The following is a 13,785-nucleotide window of genomic DNA, read 5'->3' on the forward strand; positions in this document are numbered from 1 at the left end:
GAAATTTGTCAAACACTGGGAAGGCCAAACAAAACTCATCTGTGGGTGGACATGGCACACAGCCCGCCAGTTTGCAAACTCCGCCCTGCACGATGAGAACACTTAAGTTCAGAAAGTATTACACTGCAAAGGGGCAAGGCAGGGACTCAAAACGGGGTTTCAAAGTTCAGATTCATTCATTCCGTTCAGAGTGTCAGGTTATACATCTGGATCTACCTGCCAGCCCTCCCCCGAAAGTGTCTCACTGAACCACTTCCCCAGCTGAAACTCAGGACAGTCTTTCAAAGACAGTCATTCTCCTGCCAGCCCTGCAAACAATTCTGCCCGGGTGCACAGCTCCTTGGCTTTAGGGGACACCTAACAGGCCACGCTGGGCTGAGAGAGACTCCCTGACCTAATGGCGGGCCTAACGGGGGCCCACCAGTCACTGCTACTCATCCCCCCCAAAACCACCACACATCCATGTTCTATGCTCAAGCTCTACTTGATGCAACAGACCAGGAAAAGAAAAGTTGCTCCACCAAGGGTAAGTGAAGACGGGAGATCACTTCCACCCAGACTTGTCCACTTTAGGTCCACCGTCTGCAGCATTCGCAGAAAGAGAAGCAGAACCTGGTCCTGCTTTCCCGTAGATGGCGGCAGGCCAGGTGCTCTGAAGACATGGTTGTGGCTCTCACACAAAACTACTAAAATTCAATTTTATACTCTAACCAACGTAATAAGACATAAAATGAATAAATATTGAAAAAGATGCGAAAATATTATGAATTGCAGAAATAACTGCATACTTAGAAAATCCTCTCCTGCAAAAATAATCCACCAAAAAGGACAAACATAATAATATGGAAGTTCATGAAAATGCCTAGATGCGAAATAAATATGGAAACTTGCATATCTAGAGTGCAAACATGGGAAACATCCAATCGAGAGATTTATTTTAAAAGGATTTTTTGTGATTATCCATGTTTTGCATCTGTGCCACTATGATAATGGAAGATTGATTTTGCTGAAGCGCAAGAGGAAGATGCAAGTCATTGGGAGCAAATGAGAAGGAACCGGTGAGGCCTGATGGGGCTTGAGTTTGCTAGGTCAACGATGGCTGTCGTGTGTTTAGCTGCAATTGTGCAAATGCATATATAATTTGTACTCACATGCTGTTTTTATTTCCGTTGGCTCTTTGGGAATGAAAGTGTCTAAACTCTGAGAATATTATTAATCTGGAACAAGTAGGTCCCAGGTATTCTGAGTAAATGATCACCTGCTGTATCCTAGATTAAAAATGTTCCTAGACATCTATAATAACCTACTATAAAATATAATTGAAAAGATCCTATTCACAATGGCAATAAAATTCTAACTCTTGGTAGTAAATAAGGGGTATATTTTTAAAGATTTGAGTTAATGTTCTTATTTCCCTGAGAAAATTAATCGTCATGAAGATGTCATTCACTTGTTCAGTAAAGATTTGCTGAGGCCCTGCTGTATGCTGGACACTAATTTAAGCATGCAATATCATCCAAAATAAAGATTCTCTTATGATATTGTTTAAAACCGTAGAAAACAAACCCAGAATCCATTTGAAAAATGGACAGAAATAGTCATTTTAAGTCACGATGGTGATACTTGCCCTATTAGGTATCACAACATATTGTTAAGCAAAAGTAATTAAAAGACCCTAGTCCTGGTGCAAGAAGAAGAGCAGAAAGGCCAGAAATAAACCAGATCACCTCCATGAACTTCACAGTTAGGGAATATGCACCCCAAAGTCAGGAGGAAGGGTGAATCAGTAAATGAATGGTGCTGAGACCCCAGAGAGGCAATTTAGAAAAAATAAATACTTAAAACCAATACCTTATACAGTACAGGAAACACATTTCACTGGAATTAAAGAAGTCGAATATTTAAAATTCAAATCAGAAAAAAATCAAAACCTATGAAGCACTTCTTTGAAAGGCTGATTATATTCTACAGCCTAAATAAACAGAAGAAATCAACAGGAAGGGCCTGGCAGAGTTGACCAGAAGAAATGAAAGTCAGCAAGGTAAAATAAGAAAGGAAACTTCTTGAATATAAATCTGCCCAAGATAACAAAGGGTTAATGTTTAGCCCCAAGGAGGACCAGCCAGCTTCAGAAGAGGAAAAGGCATGTGGGGGAGGGGGGAGGAGGGAGGGGTGGTGGTGAGGAGCAACCCCCGTCATCACAGAAATACTAGTTTCGGCAACAATAGGATCACACCCACACCCATATAATTAACCCAAAGCAAATGCCCAGGGCTGAGGGGCCCAGCCCAACCCCTGCACTCAGGAGCTGAGCTCATTCCACTGGAACCAAGGAGCACCTTCAGGTTGGGGAGGACTTCGAGGACCCTGCCCCCGAGCACGACAAGCTGACGCCTGGACAGAGCCTACCATCTGACCTCCCCCATCATGCCCAGTCCCAGAATATCCACCCAGGCCACCAGAGCCATCATCCACAGACAGCAGCCCCCTGCGACTGGCCCTGGCTTTGGTTCTTGTACTCCAAATGCAGACCCAGGAGCTCCTCAGAGGGAAGAATGCAGCAAGTCCATTGACCTTGATGGTGGGGGTAGATGTCTGGCACACCCTTCCTGTCCCTCTGGTGTCCACCACTCAGCTTTGGCCACCCTCTCTGCCTTCTACTCCATCCACTCCCAGACACTGAGCAGAAGCCAACCTCATTCGTCCCCTTGCCCGGATGCCCTTGCGCAGGACACCACCTGCACAACCTTCTATGGCAGCCCTGGGGCAGAACACAGCTTGGTCCGACCAGCCTCCCTAGTAAGGACACAGTCAGCAAGGGCCTGGGCACCCTGGCAGGAAAGATGGCACCCAAAGGCCAGGCCACACTATCTGAAGTGGGGGCTACTCCAGCAAGGCAGAGCGAGGCCTTGACCTCATTTGCTGGGAAGCGCACCAAGAACTCAGCCCTCCCCCGGTAGCAATGAACCCTGCTTGTGTGGATGCTGGGGCGGGGGGGTGATGTGTACCTCTGAGGATCGCAGGGGCTGGATGTAGAGCTCCAACTACAGCAGAAGGAGCCTAGGCTCTGGGCTTTGTGTGACCTGAGCTAGGTCATTGCCCCCCTCTCTGAGCCCTGCTCTCCTCCAAGGACAGCGGGATAACGTCGCCTTCCCTGAGTGTGCCTGTTGCCAGTGGGGGCTTGTGAGCATCACAGGAGGTGACTGTAAATAGGACAAAGCAGGCGCAGCCTGGGGCCAGCGATGAAAAGCCCACTGCCCAGGGTGACGTCATCCAGGGTGACGAAGGGGGCTCCCCTTACTCTGGGAAAGAAGGGGAAGACAGAGAGAAGAGAGAGGAGGGAAAGGAAGGGAGGGGGAGGGAGGGAGTGGAAAGAAGGGAGGAAAGAGAAGAGGGAGGGAGGGCTGGAGTGAGGAGGGAAGGGGAGGATGGGGGAAGAGAGAAAGAGACAGAGGGGAAGCAAGGGACAAGAGGGGAGGGGAGGGAGGGGTAAGGCAGGGAAGAGAGAGGGAGAGAAGGGATGCCAGGGGCCTGTGAGCCAGGACCCAGCACTACCCCCAAACCCTCCACCTCTCCCTGTTTGGGAGCAGCTTAGGAGACACAGGCCCGCCCTCTGTCAGCTGAACTGAGCCCGGGGCCAGGACCTCTCCTTGCTCTGTGCATGCGGGTCTCAGACAAGCCACTCCAGGCTGTGACGGACCCATGCACCCGGACGCCCAGACCCCAGCTTGGAGCTAGTGAGCTCAGGCCAGTGGCTAATGGTCAGCCGGCGGGTGCAGAGAGCAGAAGGGAGGGGATAAGGTTGGGAGCCTCACAGGGCCTGCGGTCTGGTTGGGGGGGCTTCAAGGAGGAGGACGCCCCTGTGCCTACCCCGCTGACAGGATCTGCGGCATCAGTGCCCACTGAGTTCCACGTGCCTACGGCGTGCAGAGCCAGCCTTTGGGATGGCCATGAAAGGGAGGGTGTCCTCCCTCTGCCAGACTCTGAATTCCTAGGTGAGGGAGCAGAGAGGGTCAGGAGCCACCACCCCAAAGGCAGCTCCCCTGGTCCCAGGCCGCCTGGAGGCCTGGCCGTCCCTCTTGGCCAACATCTTTCGCCCCAGTCTCCCCACGACATTCCTTTGGACTGAGGCCAGCCAGCCTCATTCCCTGTCACTCCCTCACAAACAGACGCCCTCCGAGGCAGGTGGCATCGCAAGTAGGGAAACTGAGGGTCACAGGCCAGCAAAAGAAGTGCAGGGTCCCAAACCTGGTTCTGTCCAACCTCACACCTCCTGACCCCCAGGTCCTGCCCAGGTCTGATGAGTCAGAATCTCTCAGCGTAAGGCCTAGGCACAGGCATTGTTCAAAGCTGCCCAAAACCCACGCCTGTCTGTGGGCAGACAGATAACATGATGGAAAACAAATTTATTTTTACAGGCCACAGATTTCCTCTAGGGGGCAACAGTCTTTGGAAAAAGACCTTCTAGAAGCATGTGGGAATAAAGGTAACAGCGGGACGTAGGGGGCCTGGGTCAGCAGGTACCAGTGACTCAGAAAGGGGGACAAAGTCTTCTGTAAGACTCAGGAGAGGAGGAGCCAGGAGGCTTGCCCCAGAGAAATTGGAGGATGGGAGAGACATCACTGAGAGGAGGGGAACCTGCCGTCAAAGTGACAATTCCCCCACAGATGGGCTTTCTAAGAACCAGTCCCTGTTCTACAGGGAACCACCTGCACTGCTGGGCAGTGCAGCCTCCTCCTCCTTCCTCGGCAAAGCTCCCCGCACCCCACAAACGCTTCCTGTGAGTGGCTGACAGCTGTACACAGGGGCTGGCTTGTATTCTGGGCCAGCAAGCTTGCAACTGAGGGGACCCGGCAGCAGCCCTGAGGTCCAGGACAGCAGGAGACACAGTCCCTGGGAACTGCAATGCCTTTAGCCTTTAAGGAGGGTGGTGGCAGTGTGAGGGTTAGACACATTTTATCTAGATTTCAGCTCCTTTGCTGATGAAAACTAGAATTCAAAGGATACTGCCTTCGCATGAAATCCATCTTAGTCCACGAGCAAGCAGAGAAACGCCAGGGGCGTCCCCATCAGAGGCAGGCGCAGAAAGGGATACGCAAAGCCACTGCTGTTACTTAACGTTACTCCAAAGGTTCTAGATGGCACAGATTGAAAATGAGCCTCCAGAATTACCACAGTCTACAGATAGGACAACTGTATACACAGAAAACCCAAGGGAATTCACAAAGATGTATTAGAATTAATGAGTTCAAAAAAAAAGAATTAATGAGTTCAATCAAGCATCCTGATAAAAGATAATTATATAAAAATCAATAGCCATCCTGTATACCAGCGATAGATGGAAATGATTCAATTCACAATGGCAAAAAGAAAAATATCCTTGAAATGGCCGTGATTTAAAACAATAGGTGACCCATATAAAAAATGTGTATGTAATACTTTACGAAGCAACATCAAAGCAGAATTAAATCGATTGAAAAATACACCATGTTCCTGGTAAATACTACAAATTTTGTCCATTCCTCCTTTAATTGGTTTCTAAGTTTAATTTAACGTCAATCAAATTCACAAGGGATTTTTCTAACCTGACAAAACAGTTCTAAAATTCAATTGAAACAATAAACAGATGTGACCAGCCAAGAAAATTGTGCAAAAGAATAACAGCGAAATGGGGAGTATCCAGCCAGATGTTTCAAAGCAGCACTACCCAACAGAAATGTAATATGTCGCAGGTACCCATGTTAAAAAAAAAAGTGAAATTAATTTCAGCAATATATTTTACTTAACCCAACACATCCAGGCTATTATCATTTTAACCTGTAATCAATACTTTAAATTTATCAATTAGATATTTTATTTTATTTATTCTGTTTTTGGGTACTAAGTCTTTGAATTCTGGAGTATATTTTACACTCAAGAGCACCTCTCAGTTCAGACCAGCCACATCGCAAATAGCCAACAGCCTCAAGTGGCTTGTAGCTACCACAGTCGTGAACAGCACAGCTGTCAGGTAGCCAGTACTTTAGATATTAGAGATTTAAAGCTCTTATACTGAGCAGAATTCAGTACTGGTACAAGAAGAGGCTGAAAGAAAAAAAGAATTTATCTGTGATATCAGACCTGAGGTTTCATTTGCAACTGACTGGAGACGGTATGTGGCATAATTCATTTAAAAAATTATACATACTCACAGCTCTTGAGCCAGTTTCTATCATACCTCCAGAAGCTCTGTCTCAATCAGACTGGCCACCGCTGAGCCTTAGACATACCTTGCATGAAACATAAATACACCCTATTTGCTATGTGGTTCCAATCCCTGTTTTCAAAGGAGAAATATCCAGGTTCAAAGATGAATCTCTTTTTGTTGTCGTTGTTATTTTTTGGCTGTGCCGTGTGCTAGTTGCGGCACGCGGGATCCTTGTTGTGGCACGCGGGATCCTCGTTGCGGCACGCGGGATCCTCGTTGTGGCACGCGGGCTTACTTGCCCCGTGGCATGTGGGATCTTAGTTCCCCGACCAGGGATCGAACCCGCATCCCACCAGGGAAGTCCCTCAAAGATAAATCTTTGAATGTTCTGCTCACAGAGCCGGCAAGGGCTTGTCCCTCCAGTCTGAACAGCCCAGTCTCTGCCGCTGCCCTGCTTCCCCAGCATAGGAATTACATGCCAGCTCTTAGGCCCTGAAATCACTTGTAACATCATCATAATAATAAAACTATGTGTCCGGGACTCTAAGACACCCATTTTTCACATTTGCCACATCCAAACTCAGGATGAAATCAATCGGTCTTATCACTGCCGGCAGCTGGCAGCAGCCATGGGGGGGCTGGCATTGCCTGGCACACACCAACTCCGCCACGGTGTTTCGTATTGCCATTACTTCGCTTGAGTTACTTGTAGGGTCAACATTTCTTGTGTTGAGACCTTTGCCGCCCAAAACGTCTTCAAGAAGTCACACTGTGATGCGAAAAATTACAGTGTGTGCAGAAAGGCACGGAGACGACAGAGTGTGTAGCTTTGGCATCCGTGAGGAATGTCGCTGGAGGAAGGACTGTAACCTCGTTCCTTTACCAAAGAGAGGAAGACACCCAGAAGTGGACGAAGCCAGTCACACACTAAGGAAGCAAAGTGAGCAAGCCAGGAAAAACAGCCCACCACTCAGAGCAACTAGAGGCGGGGTGGCTGGTGCCTACACCTCACGGGACTGCGGTTAAGGTGCAGTGGTGTGGTTTAGCTGGGAGTGTCCCCTCTTTCTTGTGGCGCCCTATAATTGATGGCACCTTAGATGCAATGAAACACAGAAACGGCCGACACTTCCCAAACCCGGGGCCTGGGCTAAGTGCACCCACCCTTCCAAAGCCCAGTGAGGTTGGCAATCCAAGGAACTGATGGTCGGCACTGTTCGTGGCCCTTGTCCAGCCTGCCCAGCTGTGCAGGGCAAAGCTGACCATGTGACATGGCAGCCTCCAGCCCACACTAAGTCCGCTGCTCACCATGGTGATCACTGAAATGTAAAGGGCAGGGTAGGGCGGTGCAGAGCCTGCCTGAGCCTTGGTCCTAGACGCTAGGGTTTCCTCTGCCTCGGAGCAGAAGCTGTGTGCCCCGCTCCACAGGCCCTGGAGTAGACATGCAGTGTGATTGAAATTCATGGATCAGCCTGAGGAGCCGGCTCCAGGCTCAGTAATAACTTCTCCATATTAATGGCAGCACAGCCGACCCAGTGGACAGCTGACATTTAATATGAAACATATGCAGCAGAGTGAGAGGCTCCTACCTGGGCCCTCCCATTCCAGAATGCATGCCACTGTGGGGAGGGGGTGCCCAAGGCGGCACCAAGATTCAGGGGGCTGGAGTCGTCCCCTCAGTACCTCCATCCCACCTCAGTCCCCTCCCCTGCAGGAAACCCCTGCCAAGAACGTACATGACCACACATGCACACTCACACTTGAATACACACACTCGCACACATGCTTACTTAAATGCACACAGGCACACGCATAGAAACCCACACACACTCACATACACACACATCATACTCATACAGATATGCATACACATGCACACATTTCCACATACATATACACACACATCCCATGTATAGGAACATGCACACACATTCACATACACCAGCAGCCTGCTGTGTTCTGGCAGCAACACAAAACCCCCCAGCCTGCCCGAGTGCAGGAGGGCAGTAGGGGTAATCAAGGACTCATCTGCCTGCCAGTATAGACCCATGGTCCCAAGAGAGGCCCCATGCATACTTGACCCTACAGATCTCAGAGACCAGAATGAGGAGGCCCAGGCCACAGCTCAGGCCACCACACAGCAAAGCCATCCTCTATGCTGAGTGGACACACCAGGCCATAGGGGGGCGGGGCGGGGGGGCATTCCTGTGGCTCAGAGCGGATGAGCTCTTCGATGACTTCTCTACTCATGCAGGTTGTGGCGTTTGTGGTCCTCACAGCAGGCCTGGGTGAAGACCCAGCCTCCCCCCGCCTCCCAGCTGATGCTGGGTCACTCCTCACTCACTAAGTGCTGGGCATATGGGGGATGGGCAGTCAAGGCTGGCCATCAGGCAGGGGAAACCTGAAACCTGCCAGCACCTGAAGGAGCAGCATCCTTACACTTGGGAACCAATGCCAGGAACACACAACCAGGCAGTGGAGTCAGGGCAGGGATGGCAATGTGACAGAAGGTGGTGCAGAAAGAGCTGGCCTCCTTGGGCTGAGGCTCAGAGATCGGTGACCAACTATGCTGGCCTTCATGAGGGGTCTAGTCGGGCTTCACTATGCTCCTGCACGATGCATTGCTGGGCCACAGTGATTGGCTATGGAAAGGTCCCATGACCTAAGCCTGTCCATTCAGAGTGAAGTCAGAACTGTGGCAGGAACCTCCAAAAAGTAGTCTGTTTCCCTTTTGCACCTGGTTATACCTGGGGGATGTGAGGGGTGTGGATGCAACTACAGCCAATGGTCCACCAAGGAACAGAGTCACACTGGGGAGAGGGGGCTGGGCGAGCAAGGGCGCCACTCCACCCCTGAATTACCTACCCAATCCCACCAGTCCTCAGACACCTTTTGTGTGTGTGTGGTAAAATACATATAACAGGGACTTCCCTGGTGGTGCAGTGGATAAGACTCTGCGCTTCCAATGCAGGGGGCCTGGGTTCAATCCCTGGTCAGGGAACTAGATCCCACAGGCATGCCGCCACTAAGAGTTTGCATGCCACAACTAAGGAGCCGACGAGCCACAACTGAGGAGCCTACCTGCCACAACTAAGGAGTCACATGCTACAACTAAGGAGCCAGTGAGCCACAACTAAGGAGCCCACGAGCCGCAACTAAGACCCGGCACAACCAAATAAATAAATATTAAAAAATAAAATAAAATACGTATAAATAACATAAAATTTACCATCTTAACCACTTTTAAGTGTACAATTCAGTGGTATTAAATATATTCATAATGTTGTGCAATGACCACCACCATCCATCTCCAGAACTCTTTCCTTCTTGTAAAACTGAAGTTCTGTACCCACGAAACAACAACGCCCCATCTCCCTCCTTCAGCCACTGACACCCTCCACTCTACCCCCTGCCTCTAAGATTTGGACAACTGTAAGTGCCTTCAGATGCCATATTTGCTGAAGCCTGTTGAGTCTGGGTTTCAGATCACAGACATGCCTACACCATTCTGAGGGGCCACCATGAGGTGGGCAGGGGCCGTGGGCTGCTGCTCTGCCACCCCTAGCGCAAACCCCTGACAAGCCAGCCTCCACCATGGCAGCCACAGGTCAGTGCACATCCCTCCCCAGTCCCAGCAGGGAAGAGCCCCTGGGAAGCCCCTTCCCTCCCACCAAACGGCACTCAGTGAGAAGTGGTGAGGAGGCCAGACAGGAGGTTGTGGATGCCCCAGAAGAGGGCATGGGGTAGCTGTGATGAAGTAAGGCTGGGTTCTCAGCAAGTTCTCGAGAAAAGCCCCTGCCTGCAGGGAGCCCTGGCCCATCTAACAATCCTGCTGCCAGCATAGCTCTCAACATTTCCACATAGGCCTCCGGAGGCCCGGTCAGGGGACCTCAGAGCTCACTGGATTCACACTGGATTCATCTGCCCACGTGATATCAGCAGACTCAGAAAAGCAGCTTCTCTGAAGAAACATCCACAGGTCTGGCAGCAAGGAGCCCATGCTCCTGAGGGCCAACAATCTATCAAGGGAGGCAGGGCATAGACTAGCCAGGGTCCCCACCTCTCCATCAGCCTGATCCCCTCAACTGGTCCCCATTTGGCCCCTAAGAAACCCAGAGTTGCCCTAGAAGGGTCTCAGAAATAATTGATCCAGCCCCACTTGTCACTGGACAAACCGAGGCTCATGGTGGGAGTATTTGCCCAGAGTTGCACGATGACCTGCCAGAGCCCAGTCCAAGGTCTCTTCACCACCCCCATCCCTCCTCCAAACAGGCTCAGAGTGGCTTCCTTCCTTACGTAGTTTCATTTAGACCACGGGTTTTGAACTCACGTTTCATGAACCCCAAAGTGGGAGCAAGAAAACTGTGCAAAACCACATGTGTGCACAAGTGCTTTCCTGTGGGAAAGGAAGCAGAGCTTTTGGCCATTCTCCAAGGGGGCCTACCCCACTGAGTGTGGACATTCTGGGGTCTGCAGCAAAGCATACAAGGAGAGGTGGACCATGCCTGGGCATGGGGCACAGGGTCTTAGGGGCAAGGAACTTCACAGGCTTCCAGCCCCCACTCCCCAGACACACTCATTTCATGGCCCCTAGCTGAGCTCCCCCCAGGTGCAGCTGGGCCCTGTGGGCCCAGGTACAAGTTGCCCATAGTACAAGTTACCAAAGAAGCATGGGGTACAACGTGGCATGTGAATGTCTAGGACAGCTTCCTGGATGAAGTGTCATTTAGCTGAGACCTACAGAGTGAGCCAGGTAAAGAGGGAGGGATAAGAGTGGTCCAGGCGAGGGCACAGCCTGTGCAAAGACCCTAGGATGAGAGTGTCCAGTGGTGGAGAAACTGAAAGCTTGATGTGACTGGAGCACAGGCATGAGGCGGGACACAGTGACAGACGAGGCTGAAGGCTACTGGGTCAGGTCATGGGAGGCCTTGTATGCCAGGCCAGTGGGTTTGAATTTTTTTTTCTGAGTTTGGATTTTTTTTAAGGGCAATAAGAACCACTTAAGACCACCACTTAAGAAAGACTTAAGACCACTTAAGACCACCACTTAAGAAATGTCTTAAGCAAAGGAGTGACATGATTGAATGTGTGGTTTACAAAAATCAGTCTGGCAGCTGTGGGGGGAAAGAGTTGCTCCAGTTTGGAGTGGCTAAGGATCACATGGGCAAAAGTCGGGGCTTGGAGTTAAGTGTGGTGGAAAGATGGGAACTGGGATGAAGTCCGGAGATGTCTAGGATGATGACTGGCTGGATGTGGTGGTCATGGAGTGGGAGGGGAAGGGCGATCCTGGGATTCCTGCCCAAGTGAAGGGTGAGGTCCGGAAGAGAGTAGAGAGACCTGTGTTCCATTTCAGAAGCATGGGGTCACTCAGGGAAAGAGCCCCCAAGGCAGCTGGGCAGGCAAGTCTGGAGCACAGGAAGAGATTCGGGACAGATGCAGGGCCTGAAGTCTGGGTGGAGAGTGGCAGCCCAGCACACTGGTTCTTCCTCTTGCTTTTACGATAAAACCCCAATCCATTCCAGAGTTTGGGGATCTGACCCTCATTCTCAACCCCAAAGAGGGGCAAGAGACTCTGGCCAGGCCCACATCACAGTGATTGATTTAAAGGTGGGCCTATAACCTAAGTAGGACCCATCAGAGCCCTCCCCAGGACTCTAGCAAGAACCATCAAAAAGGAGTGCTCTCCATTTCCAAGAGATTGCTACCATGGAAGAGAAGTTAAGCCAGGAGCTGCACTGGTGGACCCCATATGGGTAGAGCCATCCTGAGATGAACACAGACACTGACAGAGCTGAAAGGCAGAAAGCATGTTCTAAAAGCAGCCCTGAATCTGCTAGATCCAGCCATGCCTGAAGCTGGAACTCCTCAGGACCCCAAGGATAACTGGGCCCATGACATCCCTTGTCTGTTTCATCCAAGTTGGTTTTCTGCCACTTAAACTGAACGAGTCTTAAACAACAAGGAGAATAATGAGCCATGGAGGAGGCTGAGACCACCCTGGGCAGCTGTGTAGATTGCCAAGAGCAGGGGCCAAGCAGGTACCTCTGCTCCTCTGACCTGAGCAGCCCCAACACCCAGGGAACCCGGACGTTCCCGCAGCCCCTCTTTGGTGTTCCTGAGACCTTCTCATTGCCCTCCAGGCAGTGCCAAGGCGAGGTGAAAGGTAGGAAGACCCTACAAAGGGCAGCTGCAAGTCCCACACACCTCTCACCCCCAGCCTTGCAGCCCAAGCCTGCTGCACCTGCACTCCGCATTCCAGCACCTGAACCAGCTGGAGCCCAGTGTGTGGCCTAAAAGACAGCAGCCTTTTTAGGAAAAATGAAACTCAATTCAGTCCCTTAGGCCAGGAAATGACTTCTTTCTGTGGCCCTTAGTGACTTTTAATGCCCATCAAGACTATACAGAGCAGGTGCCTGGCCAGGATGGCAGCCCAGCAGGGGAGCGCCAGCCCACAAGGCAGCAGCCCTTGAGCCTGCCTCACAGAGTCGCTGCCCAGCCCATGGACGCTTCCACCAGTGGCCTTGCCAACCAGAAACACCAGGCCAGAGAGGTCCCCTGAGCTGCACTGCATGAGGGAGACAGAGGTATGGCAGGGTGCTTCCATCCTACTGGAGTCCCCACTGCCATCACCTAGCCACAAGGACTCAGGCCACCTGAAAGGAGCTGCAGCCCAGAGCAAGTCAGCCGCAAGTCACCAAGCCACTTGGCCACCAGACCTGCTCCCAGCTCCCACTCACTGACACTGACAACAGTCAATGCCGCTGACTGAGAAGGTCTCCAGGAGTTGACTAGAAATGTTTTAAAGAAATGCATTTCTTCATTTTTATTCTTTTTGTTGGTGTGCAAAAAACGCAATAACATGTAGTGAGCTGGACTTGGAACCAAACAGACATGCGTTTAAATACAGACTGCAAAGCTTGAAGTAAGCTATCTCGGTTTCTTCATCTGTAAAATGGGGATAATATCAGCACACACCATAGGGTGTTGTGAGGATTAATCAAGGTGATACAGCATAAGGTGCTCAGAAGAAAGCCTGGCACATAATAAGGGCACAGTGAACTGTGACGTTCTGTTATTACTTTTTATGTCAACAGGCTTCTCATTGGGTTTTTAATGAGCATGTAAGAATGATGTGAAATTAGTACACCTATCATGTGGCCTGAGAGGTACTAGAAAACTCTTCCATAGCAATGAGATATACAAGAATCCTTTGTTAAGCATTACTTTCTCACGCATTGTAAAAAGGCAAATGTTAACCTTTCCCTGTGAATATGATGAACTATACCTGTCTAGTGACAGTAAAAGAACCTGGAAACTACACCTACCAACCTCTCCGGAAATAAAATATATGGTATGTCTTATGAAGCATGTGGCATTTCCTGAGTCTGTACCTCTACCTGACTCTAGTAGAATTTTCACCTTGGCACACCCAGGTTCCAACCTCATATCATTATAGGGAGCAGCACCCCTTGCGCTCTCCATCCATGGGGTTCAGCAAACCTCATGTCCTGATTCTCATGGGAGCATCTGGCACCAGCTTGAAGAGAGTGCTACCCAGGACTCAGCTGGAATTATCAGAAAAAGATGCCAGCCAGCACCGG

The 13,785-nt window shown here is 50.4% G+C and overlaps 1 protein-coding gene and 1 pseudogene across 3 annotated transcripts in view; both read right to left on the bottom strand.

Moving 5' to 3' along the window:
• Positions 1 to 13,785, bottom strand: part of ADAMTS2 (ADAM metallopeptidase with thrombospondin type 1 motif 2) — a 233,432-nt gene that overhangs the window by 214,573 nt on the left and 5,074 nt on the right. The window lies entirely within an intron of this gene.
• Positions 7,122 to 13,785, bottom strand: part of LOC309656750 (small ribosomal subunit protein eS4 pseudogene) — a 65,084-nt pseudogene continuing 58,420 nt past the window's right edge. The window contains exon 2 of the transcript XR_014268300.1: positions 7,122 to 7,156. The product of XR_014268300.1 is annotated as a small ribosomal subunit protein eS4 pseudogene (transcript). The remainder of the gene's footprint in view (positions 7,157 to 13,785) is intronic.

The sequence above is a fragment of the Balaenoptera physalus genome, assembly GCF_965194825.1.
Source record: "Balaenoptera physalus genome assembly, chromosome: 3".
NCBI lineage: Eukaryota > Metazoa > Chordata > Mammalia > Artiodactyla > Balaenopteridae > Balaenoptera > Balaenoptera physalus.